This window comes from Somniosus microcephalus, chromosome 19, assembly GCF_052327205.1.
Source record: "Somniosus microcephalus isolate GS21.2 chromosome 19, FLI_Smic_1.0, whole genome shotgun sequence".
Lineage (NCBI taxonomy): Eukaryota > Metazoa > Chordata > Chondrichthyes > Squaliformes > Somniosidae > Somniosus > Somniosus microcephalus.
In genome coordinates this window covers 32,691,851-32,706,585 of record NC_141005.1, presented here as the reverse complement: position 1 = coordinate 32,706,585, position 14,735 = coordinate 32,691,851, and positions in this window count along the sequence as shown.

Here is a 14,735-nt window from a genome sequence, read left to right as displayed (position 1 = left end):
TAGTCTACTAAATCTTTTTTTTTTTATTCGTTCATGGGATGTGGGCATCGCTGGCAAAGCCAGTATTTATTACCCATCCCTAATTGCCCTTGAGAAGGTGGTGGTGAGCCACCTTCTTGAACAGCTGCAGTCCGTGTGGTGAAGATACTCCCAGTGTGGGTAGGGAGGGAGTTCCAGGATTTTGACCCAGCGACGATGAAGGAACGGCGATATACTTCCAAATCAGGATGGTGTGTAACTTGGAGGGGAACTTGCAGGTGATGGTGTTCCCATACGCCTGATGCTCTTGTCCTTCTAGGTGGCAGAGGTTGCGGATTTGGGAAGTGCTGCTGAAGAAGCCTTGGCGAGTTGATGCAGTGCATCTTGTAGATGGTACACACTGCAGCCACGGTACACCGGTGGTGGAGGGAGTGAATGTTTAAGGTGGTGGATGGGGTGCCAATCAAGCAGGCTGCTTTGTCCTAGATGGTGTCCAGCTTCTTGAGTGCTGTTGGAGCTGCACTCATCCAGGCAAGTGGAGAGTATTCCATCATATTCCTTACTAGTGCCTTGCCTTTGGGGAGTCAGGAGGTGAGACACTCGCCGCAGAATACCCAGCCTCTAACCTGCTCTTGTTGCCACAGTATTTATGTGGCTGGTCCAGTTCAGCTTCTGGTTAATGGTGACCCCCAGGATGTTGATGGTGGGGGATTCAGCTATTGTAATGCCATTGAATGTCAAGGGGCGGTGGTTAGACTCTCGCTTGTTGGAGATAGTCATTGCTTGGCACTTGTGTAGCGCGAATGTTACTTGCCACTTATCAGCCCAAACCTGAATGTCATCCAGGTTTTGCTGCATGTGGGCATACACTGCTTCATTATCTGAGGAGTTGTGAATGGCACTGAACACTGTGCAGTCATCAGCAAACCTCCCCATTCTGACCTTATGATGGAGGGAAGGTCATTGATGAAGCAGCTGAAGATGGTTGGGCCTAGGACACTGCCCTGAGGAACTCTAGCAGCAAGTCCTGTGATGATTGACCTCCAACCACCACAACCATCTTCCTTTGTGCTAGGTATGACTTCAGCAGGTGGAGAGTTTTCCTCCTGATTCCCATTGACTTCAGTTATACTAGGGCTCCTTAATACCACACTCGGTCAAATGCTGCCTTGATGTCAAGGGCAGCCACTCTCACCTCACCTCTGGAATTCAGCTCTTTTGTCCATGTTTGGACCAAGGCTGTAATGAGGTCTGGAGTTGAGTGGTCCTGGCAGAACCCAAACTGGGCATCAGTGAGCAGGTTATTGGTGAGTAAGTGCTGCTTGATAGCACTGTCGACGATACCTTCCATCACTTTGCTGATGATTGAGAGTAGACTGATGGGGCGGTAATTGACCGTATTGGATTTGTCCTGCTTTTTGTGGACAGGACATACCTGAGCAGTTTTCCATGTTGTCGGATAGATGCCAGTGTTGTAGCTGTACTGGAACAGCTTGGCTAGATGCGCGGCTAGTTCTGGGGCACAAGTCTTCAGCACGATAGCTGGGATGTTGACGGGGCCCATAGCCTTTGCTGTATCCAATGCGCTGAGTCATTTCTTGATATCACGTGGAGTGAATCGAATTGGCTGAAGACTGGCTTCTGTGATGGTGGGGACCTCAGGAGGAGGCCGAAAAGGTTCATCCGCTCGGCACTTCTGGCTGAAGATGGTTGCAAACGCTTCAGCCTTGTCTTTTGCACTCACGTGCTGGGCTCCACCATCATTGAGGATGGGGATATTCATGGAGCCTCCTCCTCCCGTTATTTGTTTAATGGTCCACCACCATTCACGACTGGATGTGGCAGAGCTTTGATTCGATCTGTTGATTGTGGGATCGCTTAGCCCTGTCTATAGCATGCTGCTTCCACTTTTTAGCATGCATGTAGTCCTGTGTTGCAGCTTCCCCAGGTTGGCACCTCATTGTTAGGTACATCTCGTGCTGCTCCTGGCATGCTCTTCAACACTCCTTATTGAACTCGTTATAAAAGATGTAATAGCAGAGCACTTGGAAAACAATGACAGGATCGGACAAAGTCAACATGGATTTACAAAAGGTAAATCGTGCTTGACTAATCTACTGGAATTTTTTGAGGATGTAACTGGTAAAATAGATAAGGGAGAGCCAGTGGATGTGGTGTATTTGGACTTTCAGAAGGCTTTCGATAAGGTCCCGCATAAGAGATTAGCGTGTAAAGTTAAGGCACATGGGATTGGGGGCAAGGTATTGACTTGGATAGAGAACTGGTTGGCAGACAGAAAGCAAAGAGTTGGAATAAACGGGTCTTTTTCCGAGTGGCATGTCAGTGACTAGTGGGGTACTGCAGGGATCGGTCCTTGGGCCCCAGCTATTCACAATATATATTAATGATCTAGACAAGGGAACTAGATGTAATATCTCCAAATTTGCAGATGACACAAAGCTGGGTGGGCGTGTGTGCTGTGAGGAGGATGCCGAGAAACTCCAGGATGATTTGGACATGTTGGGTGATTGGGCAGAAGCATGGCAGATGCAATATAACGTGGATAAATGTGAGGTTATCCACTTTGGTGGCAAAAACAGGAAGGCAGATTATTATCTGAATGGCAATAGATTGGGAGAAGGGGAAGTGCAATGAGACCTGGGTGTCCTTGTGCACCAGTCGCTGAAGGTAAGCATGAAGGTGCAGCAGGCGGTTAAGAAGGCAAATGGTATGTTGGCCTTCGTAGCGAGAGGGTTTAAGTACAGGAACAAGGATGTCTTGCTGCAGTTGTACAGGGCCTTGGTGAGACCACATCTTGAGTATTGTGTGCAGTTTTGGTCGCCTTATCTGAGGAAAGATGTTCTTGCCATGGAAGGAGTTCAGTGAAGATTCACCAGACTGATACCTGGGATGGCAGGAATGACGTATGACGAGAGATTGGGTCGATTGGGCTTATACTCGCTGGAGTTTAGAAGAATGAGAAGGGATCTCATTGAAACTTATAAAATTGTGACAGGACTGGACAAACTAGATGCAGGAAGGATGTTCCTGATGGTCGGGGAGTCCAGAACCAGGGGGTCACAGTCTAAGGATAAGGGGTAAGCCATTTAGGACAGAAATTAGGAGGAATTTCTTCACCCAGAGATTGGTGAACCTGTGGAATTCTCTACCACAGAAGGCAGTAGAGGCCAATTCATTAAATATATTCAGGAAGGAGTTGGATATATTTCTTAAGGCTAAAGGGACCAAGGGGTATGGGGAGAAAGCAGGGACCGGGTACTGAATTTGGATGATCAGCTATGTTCGCATTGAATGGCGGAGCAGGCTTGAGGGGCCGAATGGCCTACTCCTGCTCCTGTCTTCTATATTTCTATGAACCTCATAGGGCAATCCCCTCATCCCAGGAACAAGTCTAGTGAACCTTCGCTGCACTGCCTCTAGGCAAGGATGTCTTTTGTTAAGAAAGGAGACCAGAACTGTACACTGTACTCCAGGTGTGGCCTCACCAATGCCCTGTATAATTGCAGTAAGACTTCTTTACTCTTATACTCTAATCCCTTTGTAACAAAAGCTAACATACCATTTGATTTCCTAATTGCTTGCTGTACCTGCATGTTAACTTTATGTGATTCATGTACAAGGACACCCAGGTCCCTCTGAATGCAAACATTTTCCAGTCTCTCACCATTCAAAAAATATTCTGCTTTTTTGTTTTTCCGACCAAAGTGGATAACTTCACACTTCCCCACATTGTATTCCATTTGCCATGTTCTTGCCCATTCAGTCAACCTGTCTATATCTCTCTGCACCCTCTTTGCGTCCTCCTCACAGCTTACTCTCCCACCTAAGTTTGTATCATCAGCAAACTTGGATACGTTACACCCAGTCCCTTCATCTAAGTCATTAATAGCTGAGGCCCAAGCACTGATATTGCAGTACCCCGCGAGTTACAGCCTGCCAACCTGAAAAATTCCCGTTTATTCCTACTCTCTGTTTTCTGTCTATTAACCAATCCTCAATCCATGCTAATATATTACCCCCAATACCATGAGTCCTAATTTTGTGTAATAACCTCTTGTGTGGCACCTTATTGAATGCTTTTTGAAAATCCGAATACTCTACATCCACTGGTTCCCCCTTATCCATCCTACTAGTTACATCTTCAAAAAACTCTAACAGATTTGTCAAACACGATTTCCCTTTCATAAAACCATGTTGACTCTGCCTAATCATATTATGATTTTCTAAGTGCATTGTTACCACGTCTCTAATAATAGATTCTAGCATTTTGCCTACTACTGATGTCAGGCTAACTGGCCTATAGTTCCCCATTTTTTCTGTTCCTCCTTTCTTAAATAGCGGGGTTATGTTTGCTACCTTCCAATCCTTGGGGACTGTTCTAGAATCTAGGGAATTCTGGAAGATTAATACCAGTGCATCCACTATCTCTGCAGCTACCTCTTTTAAAACCCGAGGATGCAGGTTGTCAGGTCTAGGGGATTTGTCGCCACTTAGTCCCATTAATTTCTCCAGTACTATGTCTTTACTTATACTGATTTATTTAAGTTCCTCCTTCTCTCTATTATTTCCGGAATGTTTTTTGTGTCTTCTACCATGAAGACAGATACAAAGTATTTGTTTAATGTCTCTACTATTTCCTTACTGCCCATTATAATTTCTCCTGTCTCTGCCTCTAATGGGCCCATGTTTACTTTCACAGATCTCTTCCTATTTACATACTTATAGAAACATTTACTTTTACTAGGCTTTAATCCCTTCCCGCCTCCAAGGAGATGGGACCCGGCGTGGGACGACTACCTGCCTCCTGGTAAGATGACATGGAGGCGGGTTGGGGGTGGGTTGGGCACCCGCCACCAAATTCTGCCATTTTCCCAGCAGTCCCGCCTCCATACCCGCCTCCCCAGGGCTGGCAAAATTGCCTGGTCTCCGTAATGGCTATTAGATCAAACCTATTTATTTCTATCTGTGCTATTAAGTCATCTATTTTGTTGCGAATGCTTTGCGCATTCAGTTATAGTGCCCTTAGCTTTGACTTTTTTCTATTTTTCCCTGATGTCACCTTAGTCATCGATGCCCTATTACCTTTGTTACTCTCTCTGTCCCTTCATGACCAACTCTGCTTATTTTACATAAAACTCTACACTGCTCTGGAGCCTTGACATTTCTCTTGATGCTTTAAAATTTACTCTTTCCTGAATCCTCCCTCCCCCCCACCCCACTTCATTAGTTTAAAGCCCTGTCTACTGTCCTCGTTATTCGATTCACCAGGACACTGGTCCCAGCCCAGTTTAAGTGGAGCCCATCCCAACGGAACAGCTCCCTCTTTCCCCAGTACTGGTGCCAGTGCCGAATGAACTGAAACCCCATCCTTCCACACCTTCCTCTCAAACCACTCTTTGAATCTACAGACCACCTAATAGTGGAAGGGAGGTGGAGGAAGAAATATGCAAACAAATTAGGAAATTAGTCAAAAACATAGAATAATAATCATGGGGCATTTCCACTACCCCAAAATTAATTGCTCAGAAGAGGTAGGTAAAGGGGATAAGGGAATAGAGTTCCTAAATGTGTACAGAACTCCTTTCTAACTCAATATGTAAGAAGCCCAACAAGGGAGGATTCGTTACTGGATCTATTAATGGGGAATGAACTGGAGCAGATAAAAAAAGTAACTAGGCAATAGTGACCATAATATAATGTGGTTTAAGATAATAATTCAGACAGACATAAGCATCACAAAGATCAGGGTAATAGATTGGAGAAAAGTTGATTTTGAGAGGCTGAGAATAGAATTTGGGGAAATAAAATGGACAAAAATATTAGCAAACAATGATGTAGAACAGCAGTGGGAAACATTTAAAAAGGTGTTCAACAGAGTCCAGGAAAAATATATTCTGCTAAGAAAATAAGAACAAACTAAACACTAATGAGACACCACGGATGAATAAAGACACAAGGGAAAAATTGAGTGTAAGGAAAGAGGCATACACTAAGTACATGGACAGCAGGGGAGAGCATGATAAGGGAGAATATGAAGAGATTAAGAGAGAAGTCAAAAAAACAATTAGGAAGGCAAAGAGGAACTATGAAATTTAATTATCAAGGAACATAAAACAAAACAGTAAAATATTCTACAGGCTAATAAATAAAAAAGGAAAGTTGGGATGGGAATAGGGCCACTAAAGGTTGGAGAGGATAAAATTATCGGCAGCGATAGCGAAATGGCAGAAATATTAAACAATTATATTGCTTCCGTATTTACCAAGGAGCTGGATCAGGTGGGCATGACATTGGAAGATGAGATTAGAAATGACATAACCGCAATTAAAATAAAAAGAGGAGAAATATTAAATAAACTAATCAAACTCAAAGAAGGTAAGACCCCTGGTCTGGACGGATTGCTTCTGTGCATTTTAAAAGAATCTAGAGAAGAGATAGCAGAGGCACTATTATACATATTTAATAATTCATTAGAAAAGGTGTAGTGCCAGAGGACTGGTGGATAGCTAATGTTATATCTATTTTTAAGAAGACAGATAGAACATGTCCAGGGAACTATAGACCAGTCAGCTTAACATTAGTGGTAGGAAAGATAATGAAATCACGACTAAAGGAGAAAATGAAAAAACATCTAGAAACCAAAAATATGACCATGAATAGTCAATATGGATTTGCTTGACCATCCTCATTGAATTCTTTGAAGAGGTAACAGAGAGAGCAGACAAAGGTAATGTAGTAGATGTAATATATCTAGATTTCTAAAAGGCCTTCGATAAGGTACCACATAATAGACTAATGAATAAGGTTAGAGCATGTGGAGTCAGGGAACAAGTAGCAAAATGGATCTAGCTGGCTGCAAGACAGAAAGCAGAGAGTAGGGGTTTAGGGTAGTTATTCAGAGTAGCAAAGGGTGGGAAGTAGGGTCCCACAAGGATCAATGTTGGGACCACTGTTGTTCACAATTTATATTAACCATTTAGACTTTGGAATCAAAAACACAATTTCTAAATTTGCAGAGGACACCAAATTGGGGAATAGTCAATACTGAGGAGGACTGCCAAAAATGAAAAGAAGTCATTAATAAACTTGCAGAATGGGCACATAATTGGCAAATGAATTTCAACATCGGTAAGTGTGAGGTATTACATTTTGGTAAGAAAAATAAGGAGATCAGATATTACTTGGAGAATAAGAATTTAAATGGGGCAGAGGAGTAAAGGGATCTGGGAGTACAAATACACAAATCACTAAAAGTAGCAACACAGTTTAATAAGTCCATAAAAAAGCAAACCAAGCACTAGGGTTTATTCCTGGAGGGATAGAATTAAAAAGTAGTGACGTTATGCTAAACTTGTATTGAACCATGGTTAGACCACACTTGGAGCACTGTGTACAGTTCTGGTCGTCATATTATAAAGACGATATAGAGGCACTGGAGAGGGTGCAGAAAAGATTTACAAGGATGATACCAGAACTGCGAGGTTATACCTATCAGGAAAGGATCAACAGGCTGGGTCTCTTTTTGCTTGAAAAGCGAAGGCTGAGGGGTGACCAAATAGAGGTCTTTAAATTTTTGAATGGTTTTGATAGAGTGGATACAGAGAGAGTGTTTACACTTATGGGGAAGAGCAAAACTGGAGGCCATAGATATAAGGTAGTCACCAAGAAATCAAATAGGGAATTCAGAAAAAATTTCTTTACCCAGAAAAAAATGTGGAACTCGCTACCACAGGGAGTAGTTGAGGCGAATAGTATAGATGCATATAAGGGGGAGCTAGATAAGGATATGAGGAAGAAGGGAATAGAGGGTTATGCTGATAGAGTTAGATGAGAAAGGATGGGAGGAGCTTGAAGTGGAGCATAAATGCCAGCATGGATTGGTTGGGCCGAATGGCCTGTTTCTGTGCTGTATATTCTATGTAAACATTCAGTCAGGCAATAAAGAGTTGGTTAATGTAATGCCTTGTGCAACCATTATCTGATTGAGTGTAAGCACGTAAATAAATGTACATATACGAATGTGAGCATACGTATGTAGTGTGTGAGACTGCGAGTGTGTAGAACCAAAAACGAAAGTATCTGCCCATTCATCTCACTGGTGTTTGTGGTATCTTGCGGTGTGCAAAATGGCTGCCATGTTTGCCTATATAACGATACTCAGGGCATTTTAAAGTAATTCACTGAATGTGAAGCATTTTGAAACATTTCTGAGAGAAATGGTTGTGATGGAAGTGGCGATTTACACCCTGCCCAATGTTACTTTACATTGAAACCAATGAAAAATTAAATCGGGCCGCATGATAACCCCCCGGATGGGTTAGGTTAAAATGACCCCCTTAGATCCTTCTGATTGGAATTCTTTAGTGTCTGTTGTGGAGCCTGAGCTTAAGCAATACGCAATACTATCTGGAAAATAGTTGCTCGCTCAAGGGGAACAACTCACTTGTACTTTTATTGTCAATAAACCTAATCCTAAAACCTAATCTGATCAAAGTTATCTAAAGAGGCCGACGGCAAGACTGCAGGAAATTGGTACACCGGCCTCATTATTGGTATAGTATCGATGAGCTGCGGCACCAGAGGCAGTTTGCTGGTCGTTGGGAGAGAGCGGGATTGGCTGGTTGGGATGTTGGCTGAGGGCAGCAAGTAATTCTGGGAAGGTGGAGGTGAGGTAATCGGCGGGGGGGGGTGGCAGGGAAGGGGAAGAGGGGGGTGGGGCTGAGTGTGGACCGACAATGGCCCACAGTTTTAATGCGGGGCAAGGAGGAGCACTTCACATTCAGGTAAGTATAAAATGTTGTATTTACCTTTTTGGTGGCAGCTTCCAGCAGTCCCTTTAAGGACCACTGCGCGCTCGAGAAAACTGATTGCGGCATGCACGGTGCCAGCCGCACTCAGTCACGATTCAATTCGGCAAAGCAGCTTAAAACAGGTGTTGGGCTCCCGACTTGCATAGGCAATGAGCCTAACACCTGTTAAAGGTGGGCTCCCTGGATGATTACAGGGCTGCCCTAACCAATATGGTGTGCGGCGCACTTCCGGCATGAACTGAGCATGCGCAACCTTGAGCACTTATTTCTCGCCTGAAAATGGGAGCTGCAAAATTGAATTTCTAGAGTATCAATATGACTTAGCTCCATTTTTCAATAGTAAATGCCATTTGTGATTTATTTGCTGAGGGTATGTAGATCTCTTATATATTTCTCTTTCCTCTGAATATTCTGAATTCCAGCCTTGTATCAACTGCAAATTTAGGCATTCGAAACCCAGATTATTTATAAACATTATAGACAGCAGCCCCATTATTTGACTATTGTGGAAGACTGCTGGCCACAGTTGTCTAATTAGAGGCACCACCATTGATCACTGTTCATTGTTACCTATTACTGAGTCCGTTTAGAAGATCCTCCTTTAGCCAGAAGTCTCTTGTGAGGGGCCTTATCAAATGATTTTTGAAAAATTAAGATGTATAACATCTAGGCCTAGAAATTCGGTATGGCCCCGCCAGGTCTTTTGCGCCCGAAATTTTGCGCCCGCCAGGATTCCCGTAGCGCCCGCCTAAAATTCAGTTGCGACGGGCCAAGACGGCGGCGGGCGCTATTGCAGGGTTTGGCCGCCTCGCTAGGGGCGATGAATGTCACTTTCAGGCGTCCAGCTCCCGCTGCGGCACCCGATGCGGTGCGGCAGGCTGGGGTATTGCAGGCCTCCTCCTTCTCTTAAGGAGGAGCTGCCTGCAGTCGTCAGATCACCGGTGGATTCCCCCGGCAAATGAGCCCGGCACCACGGAGAAGTGCCGGGCTCGCGGGACTCAGACATCAATGCCGTGGGGGGGTGGTGCAGGAGTCCGGGGAGGGAGGTGCGGGCAGGCGGCCGCCGGGAAAGCGGCCGGCCGCCGCTCCACCTTTATGCGCCGGCCTTTCGGAGCTGCAAGACCCCGTTTCACAAACGCTGTTTGCGGCTGCCACGGGCGAGGCGGCCGCAACTGAATTTGGCCATCGGTCCGGAATAGCATTGCAACCGGGGCGCTGCGCACACCGATGACGTCATCGGTGCCGGCGCGGCGCTACCGGCTAACGCCGATGTTAGGGTCCATCTGAATTTCGGGCGATAAAAAACTTCAGGCGCAAACCACTTTATAGCCAATAAGTGGGCGCAAACGCGACTGAATTTCTAGGCCCTAGCTTTTTACTATCAGCTCCCAATTCTGCTATACCCTTGAAGCATTCTAGTACACGTGTTAGACAAAAGCTGCCTGCCATAAACCCCCGTGGGTCGGAGCTACTGATTTTACGCTCATTAAATTGCTTTCTTTATTACAAGCTCTAATCTTCTACTACAGGAGATGTTGAACTGCAGACATATAATTTCCAGGATTGTGCTTCCACTTAAAAAAAATGGAACATTATTAGTTATTCACTAGTCTTCTGATACTACCTATGTATTTAATGAACTGGGGACATTTTCTACCAGGGCTCCTGCAATCCATCCTCAGATATTAAGTATTCTGGGTTGTGCTCCTTGAACTTATTTTGCAGTATGGTTATTGAGGTGTTTTGGATGGTGAATATTTTGTGGTTAATTTCCATTTTCTCCAGGACATCTCTAAGGTACCCTTTAGCCTGGCAGTTCCTGCACTGTTTTTTGATTTTGGAGAGTGGAAGGACTGAAAGAAATGCTGGACACGAGCGTTAGTGCAGAGGAGCAGGAGTTGTTCAGGCGAACTACTGCCCAAAGGCTCAGGCTGCAGGCAAGTTTCGGAGCCCTCCGACCTCCTCGATGTCCTCATCGTGCTCAAGGTCCTCTTCCACTGGTGGCTCCAGGTGTTGTCCCCATTGCAGCATGAAGTGATGCAGCAGTACAACGTGGGACACTCTTTGTGGGCACTACTGTAGCATGCAACCAGATCTGTCAAGGCAGGTGACTCTTTGCTTCTGCGGTCCAATGGTCTGCTCAATTAGGGTTCTCACAGAGGAGCGGATCTGATTGCATCGCATTTTTGTCAGTGGTCACAGGTTTCTTAGAGGAGCCTTGAGCTGCGTGTGCAGTGGAAACAGCCAGTCTCTGACTTGATGTGCAGTGTCAAAGATTAGAGGATAGAGAACTCGCGCAGTATGAAGGCTAGGATAGCAGGCAAAGACCTGCATGATGTGCTGCTGGTCAGTAAACATTCAGAGAGTGAAGCCCTTGGGATTCATGTCTGCACCAGTGTCTTCTGAGGGAGCCTGCAGGGTGATGTGTGTGCAGTCAATGACGCCTTGGACAAGGGGAAAGCCTGAAATTTGGGCAAACCCCAGAGCTCTATCCTGCTGTTTCTAGGTGTCCATGGGGAACGTGATGAATATGTTTGCTCTGGCAAAACATGGCATCAGTCACCTGCTTGATGCAAGCATGGACTGCAGATTTCTGATAAGTTCTGACGAAAGGTCATCGACCTGAAACGTTAACTATGTTTCTCTCTCCACAGATGCCACCTGACCTGCTGAGTGTTTCCAACATTTTCTGTTTCTAATTTCAGATTGCCAGCATTTTACCTTTCATGTACTGCGGATTGATTGATGTTACTGATATCTCCTGCTGCACCTGGAAGGAGTCAGAGGCAAAGATGTTCAGGCAGCAGTGACTTTGATGCCACAGGCAATACTGTGCTCACTCTGGCATTTGCTGCAGGAGGTGACACAATTCTGCCACAGCCTCCCTGGAGAGATGCGATTGCCTTATGCACTGCTCCTCTGAGAACTGCAGGTATGATGTTCTGCGCCTGTACGCTCTGGAAGATTTGTATGAGCTCTCCTCCTTCTGCCGGCTGTCACTCAGTTGGTAGCACTCTCGCCTCTGAGTATGAAGGTTGTGGGTTCATGTCCCAGCGACTTGAGCATAAAAATCTAGGCTGACACTCCAGGGCAGTGTGCTGCACTGTCGGAGGTGCTGTCTTTCGGATGAGACGTTACACTGAAGACCCGTCTGCTCTCTCAGGTGGACTGAATAAAATCCCACGGCACCATTTTGAAGAAGAGCTGGGGAGTTTCCCCCGATATCCTGGCCAATATTTATTCCTCAACCAAGCTCACTTAAACAGATTAGTTGGGCATTGTCACATTGCTGTGTGTGGGAGCTTGCTGTGCACAAATTGGCTTGCACATTTCCTTCATTACAACAGCGACGACACTTCAAAAAAGTACTTCATTGGCTGTATTTGCTTTGGGGCGACCTGAGTTCGTGAAAGGCGCTATATAAATGCAAGTCTTTTTGCTATCCCTGCAGTTGCAGCTCTGTATGTCCCCCTTCCTGCTGTTCCTCCTCCTGCTCCTCCAGATACAGTGGAATTCCCAGCAGGGCTGCCATGATGGCAAAATTGGGCTGCTGGAAGGTTCTTTATCAGTTGTCAACAGTGTAGAGGCAGTACTGGAGGTTGAAAAAGCCAAAAAGCCACAAAGTTTCACGAGCCAAAAGTTTGGAAGAACTTTCCAGCAATTTACCTGAGAGCAGCTGTGGATCCCAATTTGTACCACCTGAGGTTTGTGGGCATGTAGAGATTTCAGTGCAAATGTGGAGGGAACTAAAATGGCATTTGGGTTCTGAAACCAGCACAGGACCCCGATTTGCATATGTATTTCGGGCAGGAGGACTGGCTGCCTAAATTGAGGCCCACTCGAAAATTGCATCGGGTGGGCCCCTGGCGCAAATAACAATGCACAGTACTTGTAACCCACCCCAGAATCGAACAAAGCACAGTACTCATACCCTTTTCAAAGTTAAACAAAGCATAGTACCTGTAACCCCCATAATAAAACAAAGCACCGTACTTGTATATCCCTTCCCTGCCCCCTCTGCAGCTTTCTTGGTAATTTCTTTTTCTAATTTTCTTTTTCCATCCTGATTTATCAATTTCGCAGTTAATAATTTAATTTTATATATTCTCCAACCCTTATTCCTTCCCTGTCTGCTTAAATCTTTTAAAACGTAGCTTTCCATTATGCTATTTCTAACTTCCCTATTTAATAATTTAGGCGCAGGTTTTTATATTAACTCTCTGCTTCTATGTGCTATATATTTAATTTGCACCTTTTCAAAGCCTATTTTTTGCTTGGTCTTTTCTATTCTACTATATCGTCCTGTGTTATCTTCCACAATCCCTGAATGGCTGTGGATGAGGTATCTCAAATAAAAACAGAAAATGCTGGAAATGCTCAGCAGGTCAGGCAGCATCTGTGGAGAGAGAAACAGAGTTGACGTTTCAGGTCGTTGACCCTTCGTCATGACGTTCTGACGAAAGGTCACTGACCTGAAACGTTAACTCTGTTTCTCTCTCCACGGATGCTGCCTGACCTGCTGAGCATTTCCAGCGTTTTCTGTTTTTATTTCAGATTTCCAGCGTCCGCAGTATTTTACTTTTGGATGAGTTATCTCAACTGGGCGCATTTGTGCTTCAGGGTAACCACCGTTCCTGGTTCAAGGCATTTTCTGCAGCAAAGTTTGAGCTGTTCTTAGCTTATCCAAAAGCTATTTCTTTGGAAGTTCCTGCCAACTCCAAAATAGGTGAGAGATAGAAATAAAAATGTAAAAATGTATATTACACAAAGGCTACTTTATCCAGTGAATAACTGAGCCATACAGACCAGATATTTCCCCATTCTGTGCTGAGTTAGGTGATTTCAACCTGCGACCATACAGGCTCACATTCCAATGAATTCTGCTGTGTCTATGTGTGAATGTCAGAGAAAGGAAAGAGTCGGGCTCTGGTGTAATGGCCCTCAAGATCAAATAGCCTGTTGACATTCACTCAGTTTTCAGATGGACACACATGAAGAAAGGTGACTGTCACCTTTGGAATTGTACCCAAGGAATGGAGGGAGATTGGACAAGATTTTCAACAAAAGGAGAAAAGAATAGACAGATTAGGTTAAAAAAGAGTAAAAATGAAGCGAAATAAAAATAGGAGGAAAAGAGGTTGGAGAAAAGGGGGCATCGGTGAATTCAATCAGAACTGAAGCATTTGCCATTTTATTTTAATAATACAATTTATTCCTGGTACTTCTTTTTGGTTAATATTACTTTTGGTACCTGAGTAGCTTTATGAGAGTGACAGGGATTGTTTCAATGTCACAGTGTGTTTGCTGATAGTTGGAAAAGAGAAGACTGAGGGGTGACCTGATAGAGGTCTTTAATATTATGAAAGGGTTTGATAGCAGAGACATAAGAACATAAGAAATAGGAGCAGGAGTAGGCCAATCGGCCCCTCGAGCCTGCTCCGCCATTCAATAAGATCATGGCTGATCTGATCCTAACCTCAAATCTACTTCCACTCTCCATCCCACCCGAACCCATGTGATCTCCCGGGAGAGGCGAAAAACCAGATAAACAACCCAATGGCCAATTTGGGAGAAAAAATCTGGGAAATTCCTCTCCGACCCATCTAGGTGATCGAAACTCGTCCAGGAGATCACTCTGTCCCTGTATTTCCTGCAGTACTTACCTTCTGTAAAAGGTGATCTCCACCCCAGCCAGGAACAGGCCCAATTTACTCTTGAAGGACTCCTAGCTGGCAGCCTGTTCCCGAGGTCTCCACTAATCCCTGTGAATAGAACCATCTCCTGAAATCTAACACAGAATTAGAACACAAGAAGTAGGAGCAGGACCAGGCTACACGGCCCCTGGGCCCGCTCCGCCACCCACAGGGCCATGACCGATCCGAACCTAGACTAATGTCCAATTTCCTGCCTGCTCCCCGTAACCCC